The following is a 26,770-nucleotide window of genomic DNA, read 5'->3' on the forward strand; positions in this document are numbered from 1 at the left end:
GTCACCAGCCGACTCCAAAATTCAGCGTTTCCCCATCTCAGACCAGAAAGCAGGAAGAACAACTTTTGTGGTGCCTTTCAAATGCCTACCAAGGTAGTGTAAAAACTACCAGGAGAACTCCTGACTGGCACCTTCCCCGGTGGAGTTGTGCATGGGGTGTGTTTGGAACATTTTGTCACCAGCCGAGTCCAAAATTCAGCGTTTCCCCATCTCAGCCCAGAAAGCAGGTAGAACAACTTTTGTGGTGCCTTTCAGCTGCCTACCAAGGTACTGTAAAAACTACCAAGAGAACTCCTGTCTGGCACCTTCCCCGGTGGAGTTGTGCATGGGGTGTGTTTGGAACATTTTGTCACCGGCCGAGTCCAAAATTCAGCGATTCCCCATCTCAGCCCAGAAAGCAGGTAGAACAACTTTTGTGGTGTCCTTTTGATGCCTACCGGAGCAATGTAGAAACTACCAACAGAGCTCGCCCCTGGCACCTTCGCTAGTGGAGTTGTGCATGGGGTGTGTTTGGAACATTTTGTCACCGGCCGACTCCAAAATTCAGCGATTCCCCATCTCAGCCCACAAAGCAGGTAGAACAACTTTTGTGGTGTCTTTCAGATGCCTACCAAGGTAGTGTAAAAACTACCAGGAGAACTCCTGTCTGGCACCTTCCGTGGTGGAGTTGTGCATGGGGTGTGTTTGGAACATTTTGTCACCAGCCGAGTCCAAAATTCAGCGGTTCCCCATCTCAGCCCAGAAAGCAGGTAGAACAACTTTTGTGGTGCCTTTCAAATGCCTACCAAGGTAGTGTAAAAACTACCAGGAGAACTCCTGTCTGGCACCTTCCCCGGTGGAGTTGTGCATGGGGTGTGTTTGGAACATTTTGTCAACAGCCGACTCCAAAATTCAGCGTTTCCCCATCTCAGCCCAGAAAGCAGGTAGAACAACTTTTGTGGTGCCTTTCAAATGCCCACCAAGGTAGTCTAAAAACTACCAGGAGAACTCCTGTCTGGCACCTTCCCCGGTGGAGTTGTGCATGGGGTGTGTTTGGAACATTTTGTCACCAGCCGACTCCAAAATTCAGCGTTTCCCCATCTCAGCCCAGAAAGCAGGTAGAACAACTTTTGTGGTGCCTTTCAGCTGCCTACCAAGGTAGTGTAAAAACTACCAAGAGAACTCCTGTCTGGCACCTTCCCCGGTGGAGTTGTGCATGGGGTGTGTTTGGAACATTTTGTCACCGGCCGACTCCAAAATTCAGCCGTTCCCCATCTCAGCCCAGAAAGCAGGAAGAACAACTTTTGTGGTGCCTTTCAAATGCCTACCAAGGTAGTGTAAAAACTACCAGGAGAACTCCTGTCTGGCACCTTCCCCGGTGGAGTTGTGCAGGGGGTGTGTTTGGAACATTTTGTCACCAGCCGACTCCAAAATTCAGCGTTTCCCCATCTCAGCCCAGAAAGCAGGTAGAACAACTTTTGTGGTGCCTTTCAAATGCCCACCAAGGTAGTGTAAAAACTACCAGGAGAACTCCTGTCTGGCACCTTCCCCGGTGGAGTTGTGCATGGGGTGTGTTGGGAACATTTTGTCACCAGCCGAGTCCAAAATTCAGCGGTTCCCCATCTCAGCCCAGAAAGCAGGTAGAACAACTTTTGTGGTGCCTTTCAGCTGCCTACCAAGGTAGTGTAAAAACTACCAAGAGAACTCCTGTCTGGCACCTTCCCCGGTGGAGTTGTGCATGGGGTGTGTTTGGAACATTTTGTCACCGGCCGACTCCAAAATTCAGCGATTCCCCATCTCAGCCCAGAAAGCAGGTAGAACAACTTTTGTGGTGTCTTTCAGATGCCTACCGGAGCAATGTAAAAACTACCAGGAGAACTCCTGTCTGGCACCTTCCCCGGTGGAGTTGTGCATGGGGTGTGTTTGGAACATTTTGTCACCAGCCGAGTCCAAAATTCAGCGGTTCCCCATCTCAGCCCAGAAAGCAGGTAGAAAAACTTTTGTGGTGTCTTTCAGATGCCTACCGGAGCAATATAAAAACTACCAGGAGAACTCCTGTCTGGCACCTTCCCCGGTGGAGTTGTGCAGGGGGTGTGTTTGGAACATTTTGTCACCAGCCGAGTCCAAAATTCAGCGTTTCCCCATCTCAGCCCAGAAAGCAGGTAGAACAACTTTTGTGGTGCCTTTCAGATGCCTACCAAGGTAGTGTAAAAACTACCAGGAGAACTCCTGTCTGGCACCTTCCCCGGTGGAGTTGTGCATGGGGTGTGTTTGGAACATTTTGTCACCAGCCGAGTCCAAAATTCAGCGGTTCCCCATCTCAGCCCAGAAAGCAGGTAGAACAACTTTTGTGGTGCCTTTCAGCTGCCTACCAAGGTAGTGTAAAAACTACTAAGAGAACTCCTGTCTGGCACCTTCCCCGGTGGAGTTGTGCAGGGGGTGTGTTTGGAACATTTTGTCACCGGCCGACTCCAAAATTCAGCGGTTCCCCATCTCAGCCCAGAAAGCAGGAAGAACAACTTTTGTGGTGCCTTTCAAATGCCTACCAAGGTAGTGTAAAAACTACCAGGAGAACTCCTGTCTGGCACCTTCCCCGGTGGAGTTGTGCAGGGGGTGTGTTTGGAACATTTTGTCACCAGCCGACTCCAAAATTCAGCGTTTCCCCATCTCAGCCCACAAAGCAGGTAGAACAACTTTTGTGGTGTCTTTCAGATGCCTACCGGAGCAATGTAAAAACTACCAGGAGAACTCCTGTCTGGCACCTTCCCCGGTGGAGTTGTGCAGGGGGTGTGTTTGGAACATTTTGCCACCAGCCGACTCCAAAATTCAGCGGTTCCCCATCTCAGCCCAGAAAGCAGGTAGAACAACTTTTTTGGTGTCCTTTTGATGCCTACCGGAGCAATGTAAAAACTACCAGGAGAACTCCTGTCTGGCACCTTCCCCGGTGGAGTTGTGCATGGGGTGTGTTTGGAACATTTTGTCACCAGCCGACTCCAAAATTCAGCGATTCCCCATCTCAGCCCAGAAAGCAGGTAGAACAACTTTTGTGGTGTCCTTTTGATGCCTACCAGAGCAATGTAAAAACTACCAACAGAGCTCGTCCCTGGCACCTTCGCTAGTGGAGTTGTGCATGGGGTGTGTTTGGAACATTTTGTCACCAGCCGACTCCAAAATTCAGCGGTTCCCCATCTCAGCCCAGAAAGCAGGTAGAACATCTTTTGTGGTGTCTTTTAGATGCCTACCAAGGTAGTGTAAAAACTATCAAGAGAACGCTTGTCTGGCACCTTCCCCGGTGGAGTTTTGCAGGGGGTGTGTTTGGAACATTTTGTCACCGGCCGAGTCCAAAATTCAGCGTTTCCCCATCTCAGCCCAGAAAGCAGGTAGAACAACTTTTGTGGTGTCTTTCAGATGCCTACCGGAGCAATGTAAAATCTACCAGGAGAACTCCTGTCTGGCACCTTCCCCGGTGGAGTTGTGCAGGGGGTGTGTTTGGAACATTTTGTCACCGGCCGAGTCCAAAATTCAGCGATTCCCCATCTCAGCCCAGAAAGCAGGTAGAACAACTTTTGTGGTGCCTTTCAGATGCCTACCAAGGTAGTGTAAAAACTACCAAGAGAACTCCTGCCTGGCACCTTCCCCGGTGGAGTTGTGCATGGGGTGTGTTTGGAACATTTTGTCACCGGCCGACTCCAAAATTCAGCGGTTCCCCATCTCAGCCCAGAAAGCAGGTAGAACAACTTTTGTGGTGCCTTTCAGGTGCCTACCAAGGTAGTGTAAAAACTACCAGGAAAACTCCTGTCTGGCACCTTCCCCGGTGGAGTTGTGCATGGGGTGTGTTTGGAACATTTTGTCACCAGCCGAGTCCAAAATTCAGCGGTTCCCCATCTCAGCCCAGAAAGCAGGTAGAACAACTTTTGTGGTGCCTTTCAGCTGCCTACCAAGGTAGTGTAAAAACTACCAGGAGAACTCCTGTCTGGCACCTTCCCCGGTGGAGTTGTGCATGGGGTGTGTTTGGAACATTTTGTCACCAGCCGACTCCAAAATTCAGCGTTTCCCCATCTCAGCCCAGAAAGCAGGTAGAACAACTTTTGTGGTGCCTTTCAGCTGCCTACCAAGGTAGTGTAAAAACTACTAAGAGAACTCCTGTCTGGCACCTTCCCCGGTGGAGTTGTGCAGGGGGTGTGTTTGGAACATTTTGTCACCGGCCGACTCCAAAATTCAGCGGTTCCCCATCTCAGCCCAGAAAGCAGGAAGAACAACTTTTGTGGTGCCTTTCAAATGCCTACCAAGGTAGTGTAAAAACTACCAGGAGAACTCCTGTCTGGCACCTTCCCCGGTGGAGTTGTGCATGGGGTGTGTTTGGAACATTTTGTCACCAGCCGACTCCAAAATTCAGCGTTTCCCCATCTCAGCCCAGAAAGCAGGTAGAACAACTTTTGTGGTGCCTTTCAGCTGCCTACCAAGGTAGTGTAAAAACTACCAGGAGAACTCCTGTCTGGCACCTTCCCCGGTGGAGTTGTGCATGGGGTGTGTTTGGAACATTTTGTCACCAGCCGACTCCAAAATTCAGCGTTTCCCCATCTCAGCCCAGAAAGCAGGTAGAACAACTTTTGTGGTGCCTTTCAGCTGCCTACCAAGGTAGTGTAAAAACTACTAAGAGAACTCCTGTCTGGCACCTTCCCCGGTGGAGTTGTGCAGGGGGTGTGTTTGGAACATTTTGTCACCGGCCGACTCCAAAATTCAGCGGTTCCCCATCTCAGCCCAGAAAGCAGGAAGAACAACTTTTGTGGTGCCTTTCAAATGCCTACCAAGGTAGTGTAAAAACTACCAGGAGAACTCCTGTCTGGCACCTTCCCCGGTGGAGTTGTGCAGGGGGTGTGTTTGGAACATTTTGTCACCAGCCGAGTCCAAAATTCAGCGTTTCCCCATCTCAGCCCACAAAGCAGGTAGAACAACTTTTGTGGTGTCTTTCAGATGCCTACCGGAGCAATGTAAAAACTACCAGGAGAACTCCTGTCTGGCACCTTCCCCGGTGGAGTTGTGCATGGGGTGTGTTTGGAACATTTTGTCACCAGCCGACTCCAAAATTCAGCGGTTCCCCATCTCAGCCCAGAAAGCAGGTAGAACAACTTTTTTGGTGTCCTTTTGATGCCTACCGGAGCAATGTAAAAACTACCAGGAGAACTCCTGTCTGGCACCTTCCCCGGTGGAGTTGTGCATGGGGTGTGTTTGGAACATTTTGTCACCAGCCGACTCCAAAATTCAGCGATTCCCCATCTCAGCCCAGAAAGCAGGTAGAACAACTTTTGTGGTGTCCTTTTGATGCCTACCAGAGCAATGTAAAAACTACCAACAGAGCTCGTCCCTGGCACCTTCGCTAGTGGAGTTGTGCATGGGGTGTGTTTGGAACATTTTGTCACCAGCCGACTCCAAAATTCAGCGGTTCCCCATCTCAGCCCAGAAAGCAGGTAGAACATCTTTTGTGGTGTCTTTTAGATGCCTACCAAGGTAGTGTAAAAACTATCAAGAGAACGCTTGTCTGGCACCTTCCCCGGTGGAGTTTTGCAGGGGGTGTGTTTGGAACATTTTGTCACCGGCCGAGTCCAAAATTCAGCGTTTCCCCATCTCAGCCCAGAAAGCAGGTAGAACAACTTTTGTGGTGTCTTTCAGATGCCTACCGGAGCAATGTAAAATCTACCAGGAGAACTCCTGTCTGGCACCTTCCCCGGTGGAGTTGTGCAGGGGGTGTGTTTGGAACATTTTGTCACCGGCCGAGTCCAAAATTCAGCGATTCCCCATCTCAGCCCAGAAAGCAGGTAGAACAACTTTTGTGGTGCCTTTCAGATGCCTACCAAGGTAGTGTAAAAACTACCAAGAGAACTCCTGCCTGGCACCTTCCCCGGTGGAGTTGTGCATGGGGTGTGTTTGGAACATTTTGTCACCGGCCGACTCCAAAATTCAGCGGTTCCCCATCTCAGCCCAGAAAGCAGGTAGAACAACTTTTGTGGTGCCTTTCAGGTGCCTACCAAGGTAGTGTAAAAACTACCAGGAAAACTCCTGTCTGGCACCTTCCCCGGTGGAGTTGTGCATGGGGTGTGTTTGGAACATTTTGTCACCAGCCGAGTCCAAAATTCAGCGGTTCCCCATCTCAGCCCAGAAAGCAGGTAGAACAACTTTTGTGGTGCCTTTCAGCTGCCTACCAAGGTAGTGTAAAAACTACCAGGAGAACTCCTGTCTGGCACCTTCCCCGGTGGAGTTGTGCATGGGGTGTGTTTGGAACATTTTGTCACCAGCCGACTCCAAAATTCAGCGTTTCCCCATCTCAGCCCAGAAAGCAGGTAGAACAACTTTTGTGGTGCCTTTCAGATGCCTACCAAGGTAGTGTAAAAACTACCAGGAGAACTCCTGTCTGGCACCTTCCCCGGTGGAGTTGTGCATGGGGTGTGTTTGGAACATTTTGTCACCAGCCGACTCCAAAATTCAGCGTTTCCCCATCTCAGCCCAGAAAGCAGGTAGAACAACTTTTGTGGTGTCTTTCAGATGCCTACCAAGGTAGTGTAAAAACTACCAGGAGAACTCCTGTCTGGCACCTTCCCCGGTGGAGTTGTGCATGGGGTGTGTTTGGAACATTTTGTCACCGGCCGAGTCCAAAATTCAGCGGTTCCCCATCTCAGCCCAGAAAGCAGGAAGAACAACTTTTGTGGTGTCTTTCAGATGCCTACCAAGTTAGTGTAAAAACTACCAGGAGAACTCCTGTCTGGCACCTTCCCCGGTGGAGTTGTGCAGGGGGTGTGTTTGGAACATTTTGTCACCTGCCGAGTCAAAAATTCTGCTGTTCCCCATCTCAGCCCAGAAAGCAGGTAGAACAACTTTTGTGGTGCCTTTCAGATGCCTACCAAGGTAGTGTAAAAACTACTAAGAGAACTCCTGTCTGGCACCTTCCCCGGTGGAGTTGTGCAGGGGGTGTGTTTGGAACATTTTGCCACCAGCCGACTCCAAAATTCAGCGGTTCCCCATCTCAGCCCAGAAAGCAGGTAGAACAACTTTTGTGGTGTCTTTCAGATGCCTACCGGAGCAATGTAAAAACTACCAGGAGAACTCCTGTCTGGCACCTTCCCCGGTGGAGTTGTGCATGGGGTGTGTTTGGAACATTTTGTCACCAGCCGAGTCCAAAATTCAGCGGTTCCCCATCTCAGCCCAGAAAGCAGGTAGAACAACTTTTGTGGTGCCTTTCAAATGCCTACCAAGGTAGTGTAAAAACTACCAAGAGAACTCCTGCCTGGCACCTTCCCCGGTGGAGTTGTGCATGGGGTGTCTTTGGAACATTTTGTCACCGGCCGAGTCCAAAATTCAGCGATTCCCCATCTCAGCCCAGAAAGCAGGTAGAACAACTTTTGTGGTGTCCTTTTGATGCCTACCGGAGCAATGTAAAAACTACCAACAGAGCTCGTCCCTGGCACCTTCGCTAGTGGAGTTGTGCATGGGGTGTGTTTGGAACATTTTGTCACCGGCCGAGTCCAAAATTCAGCGTTTCCCCATCTCAGCCCAGAAAGCAGGTAGAACAACTTTTGTGGTGCCTTTCAGCTGCCTACCAAGGTAGTGTAAAAACTACCAAGAGAACTCCTGTCTGGCACCTTCCCCGGTGGAGTTGTGCATGGGGTGTGTTTGGAACATTTTGTCACCGGCCGACTCCAAAATTCAGCGGTTCCCCATCTCAGCCCAGAAAGCAGGTAGAACAACTTTTGTGGTGCCTTTCAGCTGCCTACCGGAGCAATGTAAAAACTACCAGGAGAACTCCTGTCTGGCACCTTCCCCGGTGGAGTTGTGCATGGGGTGTGTTTGGAACATTTTGTCACCAGCCGACTCCAAAATTCAGCGGTTCCCCATCTCAGCCCAGAAAGCAGGTACAACTTCTTTTCTTGTGCCTTTCAGATGCCTACCAAGGTAGTGTAAAAACTACCAACAGAATTCGTTCCTGGCACCTTCCCCGGTGGAGTTGTGCATGGGGTGTGTTTGGAACATTTTGTCACCGGCCGACTCCAAAATTCAGCGGTTCCCCATCTCAGCCCAGAAAGCAGGTAGAACAACTTTTGTGGTGTCTTTCAGATGCCTACCGGAGCAATGTAAAAACTACCAGGAGAACTCCTGTCTGGCACCTTCCCCGGTGGAGTTGTGCAGGGGGTGTGTTTGGAACATTTTGTCACCAGCCGAGTCCAAAATTCAGCTGTTCCCCATCTCAGCCCAGAAAGCAGGTAGAACAACTTTTGTGGTGCCTTTCAAATGCCTACCAAGGTAGTGTAAAAACTACTAAGAGAACTCCTGTCTGGCACCTTCCCCGGTGGAGTTGTGCATGGGGTGTGTTTGGAACATTTTGTCACCGGCCGAGTCCAAAATTCAGCGATTCCCCATCTCAGCCCAGAAAGCAGGTAGAACAACTTTTGTGGTGTCTTTCAGATGCCTACCAAGGTAGTGTAAAAACTACCAGGAGAACTCCTGTCTGGCACCTTCCCCGGTGGAGTTGTGCATGGGGTGTGTTTGGAACATTTTGTCACCAGCCGAGTCCAAAATTCAGCGTTTCCCCATCTCAGCCCAGAAAGCAGGTAGAACAACTTTTGTGGTGCCTTTCAGCTGCCTACCAAGGTAATGTAAAAACTACCAGGAGAACTCCTGTATGGCACCTTCCCCGGTGGAGTTGTGCAGGGGGTGTGTTTGGAACATTTTGTCACCAGCCGACTCCAAAATTCAGCGTTTCCCCATCTCAGCCCAGAAAGCAGGTAGAACAACTTTTGTGGTGTCTTTCAGATGCCTACCGGAGCAATGTAAAAACTACCAGGAGAACTCCTGTCTGGCACCTTCCCCGGTGGAGTTGTGCAGGGGGTGTGTTTGAAACATTTTGCCACCAGCCGACTCCAAAATTCAGCGGTTCCCCATCTCAGCCCAGAAAGCAGGTAGAACAACTTTTGTGGTTTCTTTCAGATGCCTACCGGAGCAATGTAAAAACTACCAGGAGAACTCCTGTCTGGCACCTTCCGTGGTGGAGTTGTGCATGGGGTGTGTTTGGAACATTTTGTCACCAGCCGAGTCCAAAATTCAGCGGTTCCCCATCTCAGCCCAGAAAGCAGGTAGAACAACTTTTGTGGTGCCTTTCAAATGCCTACCAAGGTAGTGTAAAAACTACAAAGAGAACTCCTGTCTGGCACCTTCCCCGGTGGAGTTGTGCATGGGGTGTGTTTGGAACATTTTGTCAACGGCCGACTCCAAAATTCAGCGGTTCCCCATCTCAGCCCACAAAGCAGGTACAACAACTTTTCTTGTGCCTTTCAGCTGCCTACCAAGGTAGTGTAAAAACTACCAACAGAATTCGTTCCTGGCACCTTCCCCGGTGGAGTTGTGCATGGGGTGTCTGTGGAACATTTTGTCACCGGCCGACTCCAAAATTCAGCGATTCCCCATCTCAGCCCAGAAAGCAGGTAGAACAACTTTTGTGGTGTCTTTCAGATGCCTACCGGAGCAATGTAAAAACTACCAGGAGAACTCCTGTCTGGCACCTTCCCCGGTGGAGTTGTGCATGGGGTGTGTTTGGAACATTTTGTCACCAGCCGACTCCAAAATTCAGCGGTTCCCCATCTCAGCCCAGAAAGCAGGTAGAACAACTTTTGTGGTGTCTTTCAGATGCCTACTGGAGCAATGTAAAAACTACCAGGAGAACTCCTGTCTGGCACCTTCCCCGGTGGAGTTGTGCAGGGGGTGTGTTTGGAACATTTTGCCACCAGCCGACTCCAAAATTCAGCGGTTCCCCATCTCAGCCCAGAAAGCAGGTAGAACAACTTTTGTGGTGTCTTTCAGATGCCTACCAAGGTAGTGTAAAAACTACCAGGAGAACTCCTGTCTGGCACCTTCCCCGGTGGAGTTGTGCGTGGGGTGTGTTTGGAACATTTTGTCACCAGCCGAGTCCAAAATTCAGCGGTTCCCCATCTCAGCCCACAAAGCAGGTAGAACAACTTTTGTGGTGCCTTTCAAATGCCTACCAAGGTAGTGTAAAAACTACCAGGAGAACTCCTGTCTGGCACCTTCCCCGGTGGAGTTGTGCATGGGGTGTGTTTGGAACATTTTGTCACCGGCCGACTCCAAAATTCAGCGGTTCCCCATCTCAGCCCACAAAGCAGGTACAACAACTTTTCTTGTGCCTTTCAGCTGCCTACCAAGGTAGTGTAAAAACTACCAACAGAATTCGTTCCTGGCACCTTCCCCGGTGAGTTGTGCATGGGGTGTCTGTGGAACATTTTGTCACCGGCCGACTCCAAAATTCAGCGATTCCCCATCTCAGCCCAGAAAGCAGGTAGAACAACTTTTGTGGTGTCTTTCAGATGCCTACCGGAGCAATGTAAAAACTACCAGGAGAACTCCTGTCTGGCACCTTCCCCGGTGGAGTTGTGCATGGGGTGTGTTTGGAACATTTTGTCACCAGCCGACTCCAAAATTCAGCGGTTCCCCATCTCAGCCCAGAAAGCAGGTAGAACAACTTTTGTGGTGTCTTTCAGATGCCTACCGGAGCAATGTAAAAACTACCAGGAGAACTCCTGTCTGGCACCTTCCCCGGTGGAGTTGTGCAGGGGGTGTGTTTGGAACATTTTGTCACCAGCCGACTCCAAAATTCAGCGGTTCCCCATCTCAGCCCAGAAAGCAGGTAGAACAACTTTTGTGGTGCCTTTCAGATGCCTACCAAGGTAGTGTAAAAACTACCAGGAGAACTCCTGTCTGTCACCTTCCCCGGTGGAGTTGTGCATGGGGTGTGTTTGGAACATTTTGTCACCGGCCGACTCCAAAATTCAGCGGTTCCCCATCTCAGCCCAGAAAGCAGGTAGAACAACTTTTGTGGTGTCTTTCAGATGCCTACCGGAGCAATGTAAAAACTACCAGGAGAACTCCTGTCTGGCACCTTCCCCGGTGGAGTTGTGCATGGGGTGTGTTTGGAACATTTTGTCACCAGCCGACTCCAAAATTCAGCGGTTCCCCATCTCAGCCCAGAAAGCAGGTAGAACAACTTTTGTGGTGTCTTTCAGATGCCTACCAAGGTAGTGTAAATACTACCAGGAGAACTCCTGTCTGGCACCTTCCCCGGTGGAGTTGTGCATGGGGTGTGTTTGGAACATTTTGTCACCGGCCGACTCCAAAATTCAGCGGTTCCCCATCTCAGCCCAGAAAGCAGGTAGAACAACTTTTGTGGTGTCTTTCAGATGCCTACCAAGGTAGTGTAAAAACTACTAAGAGAACTCCTGTCTGGCACCTTCCCCGGTGGAGTTGTGCATGGGGTGTGTTTGTAACAGTTTGTCACCAGCCGAGTCCAAAATTTAGCGGTTCCCCATCTCAGCCTAGAAAGCTGGTAGAAAAAGTTTTGTGATGCCTTTCAGCTGCCTACCGGAGCAATGTAAAAAGTACCAAAGTAACTCCTGTCTGGCACCTTCCCCGGTGGAGTTGTGCAGGGGGTGTGTTTGGAACAATTGTCACCTGCCGAGTCAAAAATTCTGCTGTTCCCCATCTCAGCCCAGAAAGCAGGTAGAACAACTTTTGTGGTGCCTTTCAGATGCCTACCAAGGTAGTGTAAAAACTACTAAGAGAACTCCTGTCTGGCACCTTCCCCGGTGGAGTTGTGCATGGGGTGTGTTTGGAACATTTTGTCACCGGCCGAGTCCAAAATTCAGCGATTCCCCATCTCAGCCCAGAAAGCAGGTAGAACAACTTTTGTGGTGCCTTTCAGCTGCCTACCAAGGTAGTGTAAAAACTACCAAGAGAACTCCTGTCTGGCACCTTCCCCGGTGGAGTTGTGCATGGGGTGTGTTTGGAACATTTTGTCACCGGCCGAGTCCAAAATTCAGCGGTTCCCCATCTCAGCCCAGAAAGCAGGTAGAACAACTTTTGTGGTGCCTTTCAGGTGCCTACCAAGGTAGTGTAAAAACTACCAGGAGAACTCCTGTCTGGCACCTTCGCTAGTGGAGTTGTGCATGGGGTGTCTTTGGAACATTTTGTCACTGGCCGAGTCCAAAATTCAGCGGTTCCCCATCTCAGCCCAGAAAGCAGGTAGAACAACTTTTGTGGTGTCTTTCAGATGCCTACCGGAGCAATGTAAAAACTACCAGGAGAACTCCTGTCTGGCACCTTCCCCGGTGGAGTTGTGCATGTGGTGTCTTTGGAACATTTTGTCACCGGCCGAGTCCAAAATTCAGCGATTCCCCATCTCAGCCCAGAAAGCAGGTAGAACAACTTTTGTGGTGTCCTTTTGATGCCTACCGGAGCAATGTAAAAACTACCAGGAGAACTCCTGTCTGGCACCTTCGCTAGTGGAGTTGTGCATGGGGTGTGTTCGGAACATTTTGTCACCGGCCGACTCCAAAATTCAGCGGTTCCCCATCTCAGCCCAGAAAGCAGGTAGAACAACTTTTGTGGTGCCTTTCAGGTGCCTACCAAGGTAGTGTAAAAACTACCACGAAAACGCCTGTCTGGCACCTTCCCCGGTGGAGTTGTGCATGGGGTGTGTTTGGAACATTTTGTCACCGGCCGAGTCCAAAATTCAGCGATTCCCCATCTCAGCCCAGAAAGCAGGTAGAACAACTTTTGTGCTGCCTTTCAGCTCCCTACCAAGGTAGTGTAAAATCTACCAAGAGAACTCCTGTCTGGCACCTTCCCCGGTGGAGTTGTGCAGGGGGTGTGTTTGGAACATTTTGTCACCGGCCGACTCCAAAATTCAGCGGTTCCCCATCTCAGCCCAGAAAGCAGGTAGAACAACTTTTGTGGTGTCTTTCAGATGCCTACCGGAGCAATGTAAAAACTACAGGAGAAGTCCTGTCTGGCACCTTCCCCGGTGGAGTTGTGCATGGGGTGTGTTTGGAACATTTTGTCACCGGCCGAGTCCAAAATTCAGCGTTTCCCCATCTCAGCCCAGAAAGCAGGTAGAACAACTTTTGTGGTGTCTTTCAGCTGCCTACCGGAGCAATGTAAAAACTACCAGGAGAACTCCTGTCTGGCACCTTCCCCGGTGGAGTTGTGCAGGGGGTGTGTTTGGAACATTTTGTCACCGGCCGAGTCCAAAATTCAGCGATTCCCCATCTCAGCCCAGAAAGCAGGTAGAACAACTTTTGTGGTGCCTTTCAGCTGCCTACCAAGGTAGTGTAAAAACTACCAAGAGAACTCCTGTCTGGCACCTTCCCCGGTGGAGTTGTGCATGGGGTGTGTTTGGAACATTTTGTCACCGGCCGAGTCCAAAATTCAGCGGTTCCCCATCTCAGCCCAGAAAGCAGGTAGAACAACTTTTGTGGTGTCTTTCTGCTGCCTACCGGAGCAATGTAAAAACTACCAGGAGAACTCCTGTCTGGCACCTTCCCCGGTGGAGTTGTGCAGGGGGTGTGTTTGGAACATTTTGTCACCGGCCGAGTCCAAAATTCAGCGATTCCCCATCTCAGCCCAGAAAGCAGGTAGAACAACTTTTGTGGTGCCTTTCAGGTGCCTACCAAGGTAGTGTAAAAACTACCAGGAGAACTCCTGTCTGGCACCTTCCCCGGTGGAGTTGTGCAGGGGGTGTCTTTGGAACATTTTGTCACCAGCCGAGTCCAAAATTCAGCGTTTCCCCATCTCAGCCCAGAAAGCAGGTAGAAAAACTTTTGTGCTGCCTTTCAGATGCCTACCAAGGTAGTGTAAAATCTACCAAGAGAACTCCTGTCTGGCACCTTCCCCGGTGGAGTTGTGCATGGGGTGTCTTTGGAACATTTTGTCACCGGCCGACTCCAAAATTCAGCGTTTCCCCATCTCAGCCCAGAAAGCAGGTAGAACAACTTTTGTGGTGCCTTTCAGCTGCCTACCAAGGTAGTGTAAAAACTACCAGGAGAACTCCTGTCTGGCACCTTCCCCGGTGGAGTTGTGCAGGGGGTGTGTTTGGAACATTTTGTCACCGGCCGAGTCCAAAATTCAGCGATTCCCCATCTCAGCCCAGAAAGCAGGTAGAACAACTTTTGTGCTGCCTTGCAGCTCCCTACCAAGGTAGTGTAAAATCTACCAGGAGAACGCCTGTCTGGCACCTTCCCCGGTGGAGTTGTGCAGGGGGTGTGTTTGGAACATTTTGTCACTGGCCGAGTCCAAAAATTCAGCGGTTCCCCATCTCAGCCCAGAAAGCAGGTAGAACAACTTTTGTGGTGTCTTTCAGATGCCTACCGGAGCAATGTAAAAACTACCAGGAGAACTCCTGTCTGGCACCTTCCCCGGTGGAGTTGTGCATTGGGTGTGTTTGGAACATTTTGTCACCAGCCGACTCCAAAATTCAGCGGTTCCCCATCTCAGCCCAGAAAGCAGGTAGAACAACTTTTGTGGTGCCTTTCAAATGGCTACTAAGGTAGTGTAAAAACTACCAAGAGAACTCCTGTCTGGCACCTTCCCCGGTGGAGTTGTGCAGGGGGTGTCTTTGGAACATTTTGTCACCGGCCGAGTCCAAAATTCAGCGTTTCCCCATCTCAGCCCAGAAAGCAGGTAGAACAACTTTTGTGGTGTCTTTCAGATGCCTACCGGAGCAATGTAAAAACTACAGGAGAACTCCTGTCTGGCACCTTCCCCGGTGGAGTTGTGCATGGGGTGTGTTCGGAATATTTTGTCACCAGCCGAGTCCAAAAATTCAGCGGTTCCCCATCTCAGCCCAGAAAGCAGGTAGAACAACTTTTGTGGTGTCTTTCAAATGCCTACCAAGGTAGTGTAAAAACTACCAAGAGAACTCCTGCCTGGCACCTTCCCCGGTGGAGTTGTGCAGGGGGTGTGTTTGGAACATTTTGTCACCAGCCGAGTCCAAAATTCAGCGGTTCCCCATCTCAGCCCAGAAAGCAGGTAGAACAACTTTTGTGGTGCCTTTCAGGTGCCTACCAAGGTAGTGTAAAAACTACCAGGAGAACTCCTGTCTGGCACCTTCGCTAGTGGAGTTGTGCATTGGGTGTGTTTGGAACATTTTGTCACCGGCCGACTCCAAAATTCAGCGGTTCCCCATCTCAGCCCAGAAAGCAGGTAGAACAACTTTTGTGGTGCCTTTCAGCTGCCTACCAAGGTAGTGTAAAAACTACTAAGAGAACTCCTGTCTGGCACCTTCCCCGGTGGAGTTGTGCAGGGGGTGTGTTTGGAACATTTTGTCACCGGCCGAGTCCAAAATTCAGCGGTTCCTCATCTCAGCCCAGAAAGCTGGTAGAACAACTTTTGTGGTGTCTTTCAGCTGCCTACCGGAGCAATGTAAAAACTACCAGGAGAACTCCTGTCTGGCACCTTCCCCGGTGGAGTTGTGCAGGGGGTGTGTTTGGAACATTTTGTCACCAGCCGACTCCAAAATTCAGCGGTTCCCCATCTCAGCCCACAAAGCAGGTAGAACAACTTTTGTGGTGCCTTTCAAATGCCTACCAAGGTAGTGTAAAAACTACAAAGAGAACTCCTGCCTGGCACCTTCCCCGGTGGAGTTGTGCATGGGGTGTCTTTGGAACATTTTGTCACCGGCCGAGTCCAAAATTCAGCGATTCCCCATCTCAGCCCAGAAAGCAGATAGAACAACTTTTGTGGTGCCTTTCAGCTGCCTACCAAGGTAGTGTAAAATCTACCAAGAGAACTCCTGTCTGGCACCTTCCCCGGTGGAGTTGTGCAGGGGGTGTGTTTGGAACATTTTGTCACCGGCCGACTCCAAAATTCAGCGGTTCCCCATCTCAGCCCAGAAAGCAGGTAGAACATCTTTTGTGGTGTCTTTTAGATGCCTACCAAGGTAGTGTAAAAACTATCAAGAGAACGCTTGTCTGGCACCTTCCCCGGTGGAGTTTTGCAGGGGGTGTGTTTGGAACATTTTGTCACCGGCCGAGTCCAAAATTCAGCGGTTCCCCATCTCAGCCCAGAAAGCAGGTAGAACAACTTTTGTGGTGTCTTTCAGGTGCCTACCAAGGTAGTGTAAAAACTACCAGGAGAACTCCTGTCTGGCACCTTCCCCGGTGGAGTTGTGCAGGGGGTGTGTTTGGAACATTTTGTCACCGGCCGAGTCCAAAATTCAGCGATTCCCCATCTCAGCCCAGAAAGCAGGTAGAACAACTTTTGTGCTGCCTTTCAGCTCCCTACCAAGGTAGTGTAAAATCTACCAAGAGAACTCCTGTCTGGCACCTTCCCCGGTGGAGTTGTGCAGGGGGTGTGTTTGGAACATTTTGTCACCGGCCGACTCCAAAATTCAGCGGTTCCCCATCTCAGCCCAGAAAGCAGGTAGAACAACTTTTGTGGTGTCTTTCAGATGCCTACCGGAGCAATGTAAAAACTACAGGAGACCTCCTGTCTGGCACCTTCCCCGGTGGAGTTGTGCAGGGGGTGTGTTTGGAACATTTTGTCACCGGCCGAGTCCAAAATTCAGCGATTCCCCATCTCAGCCCAGAAAGCAGGTAGAACAACTTTTGTGGTGCCTTTCAGATGCCTACCAAGGTAGTGTAAAAACTACCAAGAGAACTCCTGCCTGGCACCTTCCCCGGTGGAGTTGTGCATGGGGTGTGTTTGGAACATTTTGTCACCGGCCGAGTCCAAAATTCAGCGGTTCCCCATCTCAGCCCAGAAAGCAGGTAGAACAACTTTTGTGCTGCCTTTCAGCTCCCTACCAAGGTAGTGTAAAATCTACCAGGAGAACTCCTGTCTGGCACCTTCCCCGGTGGAGTTGTGCAGGGGGTGTGTTTGGAACATTTTGTCACCAGCCGAGTCCAAAATTCAGCGTTTCCCCATCTCACCCCAGAAAGCAGGTAGAACAACTTTTGTGGTGTCTTTCAGATGCCTACCGGAGCAATGTAAAAACTACAGGAGAACTCCTGTCTGGCACCTTCCCCGGTGGAGTTGTGCATGGGGTGTGTTTGGAACATTTTGTCACCGGCCGAGTCCAAAATTCAGCGTTTCCCCATCTCAGCCCAGAAAGCAGGTAGAACAACTTTTGTGGTGTCTTTCAGATGCCTACCGGAGCAATGTAAAAACTACCAGGAGAACTCCTGTCTGGCACCTTCCCCGGTGGAGTTGTGCAGGGGGTGTGTTTGGAACATTTTGTCACCGGCCGAGTCCAAAATTCAGCGATTCCCCATCTCAGCCCAGAAAGCAGGTAGAACAACTTTTGTGGTGCCTTTCAGATGCCTACCAAGGTAGTGTAAAAACTACCAAGAGAACTCCTGCCTGGCACCTTCCCCGGTGGAGTTGTGCATGGGGTGTGTTTGGAACATTTTGTCACCGCCCGACTCCAAAATTCAGCGGTTCCCCATCTCAGCCCAGAAAGCAGGTAGAACAACTTTTGTGGTGTCTTTCAGATGCCTACCAAGGTAGTGTAAAAACTACCAAGAGAACTCCTGCCTGGCACCTTCCCCGGTGGAGTTGTGCATGGGGTGTGTTTGGAACATTTTGTCACCGGCCGAGTCCAAAATTCAGCGTTTCCCCATCTCAGCCCAGAAAGCAGGTAGAACAACTTTTGTGGTGCCTTTCAGGTGCCTACCAAGGTAGTGTAAAAACTACCAGGAGAACTCCTGTCTGGCACCTTCGCTAGTGGAGTTGTGCATGGGGTGTCTTTGGAACATTTTGTCACTGGCCGAGTCCAAAATTCAGCGGTTCCCCATCTCAGCCCAGAAAGCAGGTAGAACAACTTTTGTGGTGTCTTTCAGCTGCCTACCGGAGCAATGTAAAAACTACCAGGAGAACTCCTGTCTGGCACCTTCCCCGGTGGAGTTGTGCATGGGGTGTGTTTGGAACATTTTGTCACCAGCCGACTCCAAAATTCAGCGATTCCCCATCTCAGCCCAGAAAGCAGGTAGAACAACTTTTGTGGTGCCTTTCAAATGCCTACCAAGGTAGTGTAAAAACTACCAAGAGAACTCCTGCCTGGCACCTTCCCCGGTGGAGTTGTGCATGGGGTGTCTTTGGAACATTTTGTCACCGGCCGAGTCCAAAATTCAGCGATTCCCCATCTCAGCCCAGAAAGCAGGTAGAACAACTTTTGTGGTGTCCTTTTGATGCCTACCGGAGCAATGTAAAAACTACCAACAGAGCTCGTCCCTGGCACCTTCGCTAGTGGAGTTGTGCATGGGGTGTGTTCGGAACATTTTGTCACCGGCCGACTCCAAAATTCAGCGGTTCCCCATCTCAGCCCAGAAAGCAGGTAGAACAACTTTTGTGGTGCCTTTCAGGTGCCTACCAAGGTAGTGTAAAAACTACCAGGAGAACTCCTGTCTGGCACCTTCCCCGGTGGAGTTGTGCAGGGGGTGTGTTTGGAACATTTTGTCACCGGCCGAGTCCAAAATTCAGCGATTCCCCATCTCAGCCCAGAAAGCAGGTAGAACAACTTTTGTGCTGCCTTTCAGCTCCCTACCAAGGTAGTGTAAAATCTACCAAGAGAACTCCTGTCTGGCACCTTCCCCGGTGGAGTTGTGCAGGGGGTGTGTTTGGAACATTTTGTCACCGGCCGAGTCCAAAATTCAGCGATTCCCCATCTCAGCCCAGAAAGCAGGTAGAACAACTTTTGTGCTGCCTTGCAGCTCCCTACCAAGGTAGTGTAAAATCTACCAGGAGAACTCCTGTCTGGCACCTTCCCCGGTGGAGTTGTGCATGGGGTGTCTTTGGAACATTTTGTCACTGGCCGAGTCCAAAATTCAGCGGTTCCCCATCTCAGCCCAGAAAGCAGGTAGAACAACTTTTGTGGTGTCTTTCAGATGCCTACCGGAGCAATGTAAAAACTACCAGGAGAACTCCTGTCTGGCACCTTCCCCGGTGGAGTTGTGCATGGGGTGTGTTTGGAACATTTTGTCACCAGCCGACTCCAAAATTCAGCGGTTCCCCATCTCAGCCCAGAAAGCAGGTAGAACAACTTTTGTGGTGCCTTTCAAATGCCTACCAAGGTAGTGTAAAAACTACCAAGAGAACTCCTGCCTGGCACCTTCCCCGGTGGAGTTGTGCAGGGGGTGTCTTTGGAACATTTTGTCACCGGCCGAGTCCAAAATTCAGCGATTCCCCATCTCAGCCCAGAAAGCAGGTAGAACAACTTTTGTGGTGTCCTTTTGATGCCTACCGGAGCAATGTAAAAACTACCAACAGAGCTCGTCCCTGGCACCTTCGCTAGTGGAGTTGTGCATGGGGTGTGTTTGGAACATTTTGTCACCGCCCGACTCCAAAATTCAGCGGTTCCCCATCTCAGCCCAGAAAGCAGGTAGAACAACTTTTGTGGTGTCTTTCAGATGCCTACCAAGGTAGTGTAAAAACTATCAAGAGAACGCTTGTCTGGCACATTCCCCGGTGGAGTTGTGCATGGGGTGTGTTTGGAACATTTTGTCACCGGCCGAGTCCAAAATTCAGCGATTCCCCATCTCAGCCCAGAAAGCAGGTAGAACAACTTTTGTGGTGTCTTTCAGCTGCCTACCGGAGCAATGTAAAAACTACCAGGAGAACTCCTGTCTGGCACCTTCCCCGGTGGAGTTGTGCATGGGGTGTGTTCGGAACATTTTGTCACCAGCCGAGTCCAAAATTCAGCGGTTCCCCATCTCAGCCCAGAAAGCAGGTAGAACAACTTTTGTGGTGCCTTTCAGCTGCCTACCAAGGTAGTGTAAAAACTACCAAGAGAACTCCTGCCTGGCACCTTCCCCGGTGGAGTTGTGCATGGGGTGTGTTTGGAACATTTTGTCACCGGCCGACTCCAAAATTCAGCGGTTCCCCATCTCAGCCCAGAAAGCAGGTAGAACAACTTTTGTGGTGTCTTTCAGATGCCTACCGGAGCAATGTAAAAACTACAGGAGAACTCCTGTCTGGCACCTTCCCCGGTGGAGTTGTGCATGGGGTGTGTTCGGAATATTTTGTCACCAGCCGAGTCCAAAAATTCAGCGGTTCCCCATCTCAGCCCAGAAAGCAGGTAGAACAACTTTTGTGGTGTCTTTCAAATGCCTACCAAGGTAGTGTAAAAACTACCAAGAGAACTCCTGCCTGGCACCTTCCCCGGTGGAGTTGTGCAGGGGGTGTGTTTGGAACATTTTGTCACCGGCCGAGTCCAAAAATTCAGCGGTTCCCCATCTCAGCCCAGAAAGCAGGTAGAACAACTTTTGTGGTGCCTTTCAGGTGCCTACCAAGGTAGTGTAAAAACTACCAAGAGAACTCCTGTCTGGCACCTTCCCCGGTGGAGTTGTGCATTGGGTGTGTTTGGAACATTTTGTCACCGGCCGACTCCAAAATTCAGCGGTTCCCCATCTCAGCCCAGAAAGCAGGTAGAACAACTTTTGTGGTGCCTTTCAGCTGCCTACCAAGGTAGTGTAAAAACTACCAGGAGAACTCCTGTCTGGCACCTTCCCCGGTGGAGTTGTGCAGGGGGTGTGTTTGGAACATTTTGTCACCGGCCGAGTCCAAAATTCAGCGGTTCCTCATCTCAGCCCAGAAAGCAGGTAGAACAACTTTTGTGGTGTCTTTCAGCTGCCTACCGGAGCAATGTAAAAACTACCAGGAGAACTCCTGTCTGGCACCTTCCCCGGTGGAGTTGTGCATGGGGTGTGTTTGGAACATTTTGTCACCAGCCGACTCCAAAATTCAGCGGTTCCCCATCTCAGCCCAGAAAGCAGGTAGAACAACTTTTGTGGTGCCTTTCAAATGCCTACCAAGGTAGTGTAAAAACTACAAAGAGAACTCCTGCCTGGCACCTTCCCCGGTGGAGTTGTGCATAGGGTGTCTTTGGAACATTTTGTCACCGGCCGAGTCCAAAATTCAGCGATTCCCCATCTCAGCCCAGAAAGCAGATAGAACAACTTTTGTGGTGTCCTTTTGATGCCTACCGGAGCAATGTAAAAACTACCAACAGAGCTCGTCCCTGGCACCTTCGCTAGTGGAGTTGTGCATGGGGTGTGTTCGGAACATTTTGTCACCGGCCGACTCCAAAATTCAGCGGTTCCCCATCTCAGCCCAGAAAGCAGGTAGAACAACTTTTGTGGTGCCTTTCAGCTGCCTACCAAGGTAGTGTAAAAACTACCAGGAGAACTCCTGTCTGGCACCTTCCCCGGTGGAGTTGTGCAGGGGGTGTGTTTGGAACATTTTGTCACCGGCCGAGTCCAAAATTCAGCGATTCCCCATCTCAGCCCAGAAAGCAGGTAGAACAACTTTTGTGCTGCCTTTCAGCTCCCTACCAAGGTAGTGTAAAATCTACCAGGAGAACTCCTGTCTGGCACCTTCCCCGGTGGAGTTGTGCAGGGGGTGTGTTTGGAACATTTTGTCACCGGCTGACTCCAAAATTCAGCGGTTCCCCATCTCAGCCCAGAAAGCAGGTAGAACAACTTTTGTGGTGTCTTTCAGGTGCCTACCGGAGCAATGTAAAAACTACAGGAGAACTCCTGTCTGGCACCTTCCCCGGTGGAGTTGTGCATGGGGTGTCTTTGGAACATTTTGTCACCGGCCGAGTCCAAAATTCAGCGTTTCCCCATCTCAGCCCAGAAAGCAGGTAGAACAACTTTTGTGGTGTCTTTCAGATGCCTACCGGAGCAATGTAAAAACTACCAGGAGAACTCCTGTCTGGCACCTTCCCCGGTGGAGTTGTGCAGGGGGTGTGTTTGGAACATTTTGTCACCGGCCGAGTCCAAAATTCAGCGATTCCCCATCTCAGCCCAGAAAGCAGGTAGAACAACTTTTGTGGTGCCTTTCAGCTGCCTACCAAGGTAGTGTAAAAACTACCAAGAGAACTCCTGCCTGGCACCTTCCCCGGTGGAGTTGTGCATGGGGTGTGTTTGGAACATTTTGTCACCGGCCGACTCCAAAATTCAGCGGTTCCCCATCTCAGCCCAGAAAGCAGGTAGAACAACTTTTGTGGTGCCTTTCAGCTGCCTACCAAGGTAGTGTAAAAACTACCAAGAGAACTCCTGTCTGGCACCTTCCCCGGTGGAGTTGTGCATGAGGTGTGTTTGGAACATTTTGTCACCGGCCGAGTCCAAAATTCAGCGATTCCCCATCTCAGCCCAGAAAGCAGGTAGAACAACTTTTGTGGTGCCTTTCAGCTGCCTACCAAGGTAGTGTAAAAACTACCAAGAGAACTCCTGCCTGGCACCTTCCCCGGTGGAGTTGTGCAGGGGGTGTCTTTGGAACATTTTGTCACCAGCCGAGTCCAAAATTCAGCGTTTCCCCACCTCAGCCCAGAAAGCAGGTAGAAAAACTTTTGTGCTGCCTTTCAGATGCCTACCAAGGTAGTGTAAAATCTACCAGGAGAACTCCTGTCTGGCACCTTCCCCGGTGGAGTTGTGCATGGGGTGTCTTTGGAACATTTTGTCACCGGCCGAGTCCAAAATTCAGCGATTCCCCATCTCAGCCCAGAAAGCAGGTAGAACAACTCTTGTGGTGCCATTCAGGTGCCTACCAAGGTAGTGTAAAAACTACCAGGAGAACTCCTGTCTGGCACCTTCCCCGGTGGAGTTGTGCAGGGGGTGTGTTTGGAACATTTTGTCACCGGCCGAGTCCAAAATTCAGCGATTCCCCATCTCAGCCCAGAAAGCAGGTAGAACAACTTTTGTGCTGCCTTTCAGCTCCCTACCAAGGTAGTGTAAAATCTACCAGGAGAACTCCTGTCTGGCACCTTCCCCGGTGGAGTTGTGCATGGGGTGTCTTTGGAACATTTTGTCACCGGCCGAGTCCAAAATTCAGCGGTTCCCCATCTCAGCCCAGAAAGCAGGTAGAACAACTTTTGTGGTGTCTTTCAGCTGCCTACCGGAGCAATGTAAAAACTACCAGGAGAACTCCTGCCTGGCACCTTCCCCGGTGGAGTTGTGCATGGGGTGTGTTTGGAACATTTTGTCACCAGCCGACTCCAAAATTCAGCGGTTCCCCATCTCAGCCCAGAAAGCAGGTAGAACAACTTTTGTGGTGCCTTTCAAATGCCTACCAAGGTAGTGTAAAAACTACCAAGAGAACTCCTGCCTGGCACCTTCCCCGGTGGAGTTGTGCATGGGGTGTCTTTGGAACATTTTGTCACCGGCCGAGTCCAAAATTCAGCGATTCCCCATCTCAGCCCAGAAAGCAGGTAGAACAACTTTTGTGGTGTCCTTTTGATGCCTACCGGAGCAATGTAAAAACTACCAACAGAGCTCGTCCCTGGCACCTTCGCTAGTGGAGTTGTGCATGGGGTGTGTTTGGAACATTTTGTCACCGCCCGACTCCAAAATTCAGCGGTTCCCCATCTCAGCCCAGAAAGCAGGTAGAACAACTTTTGTGGTGTCTTTCAGATGCCTACCAAGGTAGTGTAAAAACTATCAAGAGAACGCTTGTCTGGCACATTCCCCGGTGGAGTTGTGCATGGGGTGTCTTTGGAACATTTTGTCACCGGCCGAGTCCAAAATTCAGCGATTCCCCATCTCAGCCCAGAAAGCAGGTAGAACAACTTTTGTGGTGTCTTTCAGCTGCCTACCGGAGCAATGTAAAAACTACAGGAGAACTCCTGTCTGGCACCTTCCCCGGTGGAGTTGTGCATGGGGTGTGTTCGGAACATTTTGTCACCAGCCGAGTCCAAAATTCAGCGGTTCCCCATCTCAGCCCAGAAAGCAGGTAGAACAACTTTTGTGGTGCCTTTCAGGTGCCTACCAAGGTAGTGTAAAAACTACCAAGAGAACTCCTGCCTGGCACCTTCCCCGGTGGAGTTGTGCATGGGGTGTGTTTGGAACATTTTGTCACCGGCCGACTCCAAAATTCAGCGGTTCCCCATCTCAGCCCAGAAAGCAGGTAGAACAACTTTTGTGGTGTCTTTCAGATGCCTACCGGAGCAATGTAAAAACTACAGGAGAACTCCTGTCTGGCACCTTCCCCGGTGGAGTTGTGCATGGGGTGTGTTCGGAATATTTTGTCACCAGCCGAGTCCAAAAATTCAGCGGTTCCCCATCTCAGCCCAGAAAGCAGGTAGAACAACTTTTGTGGTGCCTTTCAGGTGCCTACCAAGGTAGTGTAAAAACTACCAGGAGAACTCCTGCCTGGCACCTTCCCCGGTGGAGTTGTGCAGGGGGTGTGTTTGGAACATTTTGTCACCGGCCGAGTCCAAAAATTCAGCGGTTCCCCATCTCAGCCCAGAAAGCAGGTAGAACAACTTTTGTGGTGCCTTTCAGGTGCCTACCAAGGTAGTGTAAAAACTACCAGGAGAACTCCTGTCTGGCACCTTCGCTAGTGGAGTTGTGCATTGGGTGTGTTTGGAACATTTTGTCACCGGCCGACTCCAAAATTCAGCGGTTCCTCATCTCAGCCCAGAAAGCAGGTAGAACAACTTTTGTGGTGTCTTTCAGCTGCCTACCGGAGCAATGTAAAAACTACCAGGAGAACTCCTGTCTGGCACCTTCCCCGGTGGAGTTGTGCAGGGGGTGTGTTTGGAACATTTTGTCACCGGCCGACTCCAAAATTCAGCGGTTCCCCATCTCAGCCCAGAAAGCAGGTAGAACAACTTTTGTGGTGCCTTTCAAATGCCTACCAAGGTAGTGTAAAAACTACCAAGAGAACTCCTGCCTGGCACCTTCCCCGGTGGAGTTGTGCATGGGGTGTCTTTGGAACATTTTGTCACCGGCCGAGTCCAAAATTCAGCGATTCCCCATCTCAGCCCAGAAAGCAGATAGAACAACTTTTGTGGTGTCCTTTTGATGCCTACCGGAGCAATGTAAAAACTACCAACAGAGCTCGTCCCTGGCACCTTCCCCGGTGGAGTTGTGCATGGGGTGTGTTTGGAACATTTTGTCACCGCCCGACTCCAAAATTCAGCGGTTCCCCATCTCAGCCCAGAAAGCAGGTAGAACAACTTTTGTGGTGTCTTTCAGATGCCTACCAAGGTAGTGTAAAAACTACCAAGAGAACTCCTGCCTGGCACCTTCCCCGGTGGAGTTGTGCATGGGGTGTGTTTGGAACATTTTGTCACCGGCCGACTCCAAAATTCAGCGGTTCCCCATCTCAGCCCAGAAAGCAGGTAGAACAACTTTTGTGGTGCCTTTCAGCTGCCTACCAAGGTAGTGTAAAAACTACTAAGAGAACTCCTGTCTGGCACCTTCCCCGGTGGAGTTGTGCAGGGGGTGTGTTTGGAACATTTTGTCACCGGCCGAGTCCAAAATTCAGCGATTCCCCATCTCAGCCCAGAAAGCAGGTAGAACAACTTTTGTGGTGTCTTTCAAATGTCTACCAAGGTAGTGTAAAAACTACCAAGAGAACTCCTGCCTGGCACCTTCCCCGGTGGAGTTGTGCAGGGGGTGTGTTTGGAACATTTTGTCACCGGCCGACTCCAAAATTCAGCGATTCCCCATCTCAGCCCAGAAAGCAGGTAGAACAACTTTTGTGGTGTCTTTCAGCTGCCTACCGGAGCAATGTAAAAACTACCAGGAGAACTCCTGTCTGGCACCTTCCCCGGTGGAGTTGTGCATGGGGTGTGTTCGGAACATTTTGTCACCAGCCGAGTCCAAAATTCAGCGGTTCCCCATCTCAGCCCAGAAAGCAGGTAGAACAACTTTTGTGGTGCCTTTCAGCTGCCTACCAAGGTAGTGTAAAAACTACCAGGAGAACTCCTGTCTGGCACCTTCCCCGGTGGAGTTGTGCAGGGGGTGTGTTTGGAACATTTTGTCACCGGCCGACTCCAAAATTCAGCGTTTCCCCATCTCAGCCCAGAAAGCAGGTAGAACAACTTTTGTGGTGTCTTTCAGATGCCTACCGGAGCAATGTAAAAACTACAGGAGAACTCCTGTCTGGCACCTTCCCCGGTGGAGTTGTGCATGGGGTGTGTTCGGAATATTTTGTCACCAGCCGAGTCCAAAAATTCAGCGGTTCCCCATCTCAGCCCAGAAAGCAGGTAGAACAACTTTTGTGGTGTCTTTCAAATGCCTACCAAGGTAGTGTAAAAACTACCAAGAGAACTCCTGCCTGGCACCTTCCCCGGTGGAGTTGTGCAGGGGGTGTGTTTGGAACATTTTGTCACCGGCCGAGTCCAAAAATTCAGCGGTTCCCCATCTCAGCCCAGAAAGCAGGTAGAACAACTTTTGTGGTGCCTTTCAGCTGCCTACCAAGGTAGTGTAAAAACTACCAAGAGAACTCCTGCCTGGCACCTTCCCCGGTGGAGTTGTGCAGGGGGTGTGTTTGGAACATTTTGTCACCGGCCGAGTCCAAAATTCAGCGGTTCCTCATCTCAGCCCAGAAAGCAGGTAGAACAACTTTTGTGGTGTCTTTCAGCTGCCTACCGGAGCAATGTAAAAACTACCAGGAGAACTCCTGTCTGGCACCTTCCCCGGTGGAGTTGTGCATGGGGTGTGTTTGGAACATTTTGTCACCAGCCGACTCCAAAATTCAGCGGTTCCCCATCTCAGCCCAGAAAGCAGGTAGAACAACTTTTGTGGTGCCTTTCAAATGCCTACCAAGGTAGTGTAAAAACTACCAAGAGAACTCCTGCCTGGCACCTTCCCCGGTGGAGTTGTGCATGGGGTGTCTTTGGAACATTTTGTCACCGGCCGAGTCCAAAATTCAGCGATTCCCCATCTCAGCCCAGAAAGCAGGTAGAACAACTTTTGTGGTGTCCTTTTGATGCCTACCGGAGCAATGTAAAAACTACCAACAGAGCTCGTCCCTGGCACCTTCGCTAGTGGAGTTGTGCATGGGGTGTGTTTGGAACATTTTGTCACCGCCCGACTCCAAAATTCAGCGGTTCCCCATCTCAGCCCAGAAAGCAGGTAGAACAACTTTTGTGGTGTCTTTCAGATGCCTACCAAGGTAGTGTAAAAACTATCAAGAGAACGCTTGTCTGGCACATTCCCCGGTGGAGTTGTGC

The sequence above is a fragment of the Falco cherrug genome, unplaced genomic scaffold, assembly GCF_023634085.1.
Source record: "Falco cherrug isolate bFalChe1 unplaced genomic scaffold, bFalChe1.pri scaffold_49, whole genome shotgun sequence".
Taxonomy (NCBI): Eukaryota; Metazoa; Chordata; class Aves; order Falconiformes; family Falconidae; genus Falco; species Falco cherrug.